Here is a 1,767-nt window from a genome sequence, read left to right as displayed (position 1 = left end):
CACTGACTTTTCCCCCTCCATTTAATGGTAGTTCTGTGTATTTCTGTTGTCGTTGGTTCTGGACCAACATACATGGATTATGTTTCTACTTTCTATAAATGCCGAGGTTGACATTGGTGCAGCAGAAAGCTGCTGGAAGGAGCAAAGGAGTTGGCAAATGAAGGGCACTCTCCTGTCTCCATGTTCTGTGTACAATGGTGTTTTATATTGAAAGTAAATTGCCTGCATAAGGCTTTAATATTGCATGTGTATCAAACACTAGGGGGCCCCTCAGGGGTGCATGCTTAGTCCCTTCCTGTACTCGCGCATTCATGTGTGTGTGTGCGTCAGGGCTAAATCCTCTCCATGTTTCATGCTTGTTACTGATATCCAGATTATGTTACATGGCTGAGGAAGTGCCAAAGTAATGAATAAACGATGGACATGGAGCATTAGACTGAAACAGACCCTGAGACTATCAGGATAATCCAGCGCACATTTCCTTTTCAAAATGTTTCTCTTTTTTTCTAAAGAGGGAAGAAAGACTCCGATATCCCAGAGAAACCAGCCGAGAGAGTGCTCTTTTCCTGAGCTTATTAACGGGATGTCTGTTTCATGAGGAAGATTGAAGGATTTCTCTCCGTGGAACATCCAGCCAGAGGCCTGTAATGCTAATGACAGCTAGAGCAGCAATGTTCACAATAAGAACTGTACACAAACCTCAATCAATACAAAGATTGCATTCATCTACTCACTGTTATTGTATCTAATAATGGTGAATTGGTAATGGTGTTTCACACCATTGCATCATCGTAGAGCAGGGCTTCCCAACTGGAGGTCTGTGGATGGTTTTATTTGGACCTCCAAGTTTTCTGAGGATTGATATGTTTTTTTTAGGACTATTTTTTACATTATTTTTTAGATCGTTTAATTTTTTTATTGTTGGACATAAAATACTGTACAAACACCAGGAAATCACGTTTGGAATGATTGTATTTTGGGCAAACGTTTGAGCTTCTTGCGGTAAATTTGGTCAGGAGCAAAGGAGTTGGCAAATGAAGGGCACTCTCCTGTCTCCATGTTCTGTGTACAATGGTGTTTTATATTAAAAGTAAATTGCCTGCATAAGGCTTTAATATTGCATGTGTATCAAACACTAGGATATAAATGTAGGGATTGATCTAAAAAAAAGGCTCCACTTACACTGCAAAGGCCCATTCAGAAACCAGTTACAAATCAATATTTTGTGATATGAAAATGTGCAACCTTGGTATAGATTTAATAATAGCCTATAAAGAGTGGGGGTGGTTTGTGTAAGCTATAAGACACTCAAGACCAGGCCTACAGGTAACCTGTCTAAATTACTATCGCCCCGTAGCACTCACGTCTGTAGCCATGAAATGCTTTGAAAGGCTGATCATGGCTCACATAAGCACCATCATCCCAGACACCCTGGACCCACTCCAATTCGCACACCGCCCCAACATATCAACAGATAACGCAATCTCTATTGCTCTCCACACTGCCCTTTCTGGACAAAAGGAACACCTACATGAGAATGCTGTTCATTGGCTACAGCTCAGTATTCAACAATATAGTGCCCTCCAAGCTCATCACTAAGCTAAGGACCCTGGGATAAAACACCCCCCTTTGCAACTGGATCTTGAACTTCCTGACTGGCCACCCCCAGGTGGTGAGGGTAGGCAACATCACCTTTGCCATGCTGACCCTCAAAAGGGGGCCCCTCAGGGGTGCATGCTTAGTCCCTTCCTGTACTCCCTGTTCACC

The sequence above is a fragment of the Oncorhynchus mykiss genome, chromosome 6, assembly GCF_057628025.1.
Source record: "Oncorhynchus mykiss isolate SJ-2025 chromosome 6, ASM5762802v1, whole genome shotgun sequence".
In the NCBI taxonomy this organism is placed as follows: domain Eukaryota; kingdom Metazoa; phylum Chordata; class Actinopteri; order Salmoniformes; family Salmonidae; genus Oncorhynchus; species Oncorhynchus mykiss.
The sequence above is the reverse complement of the archived record's forward strand: the minus strand, read 5'-3'. Positions refer to the sequence as shown.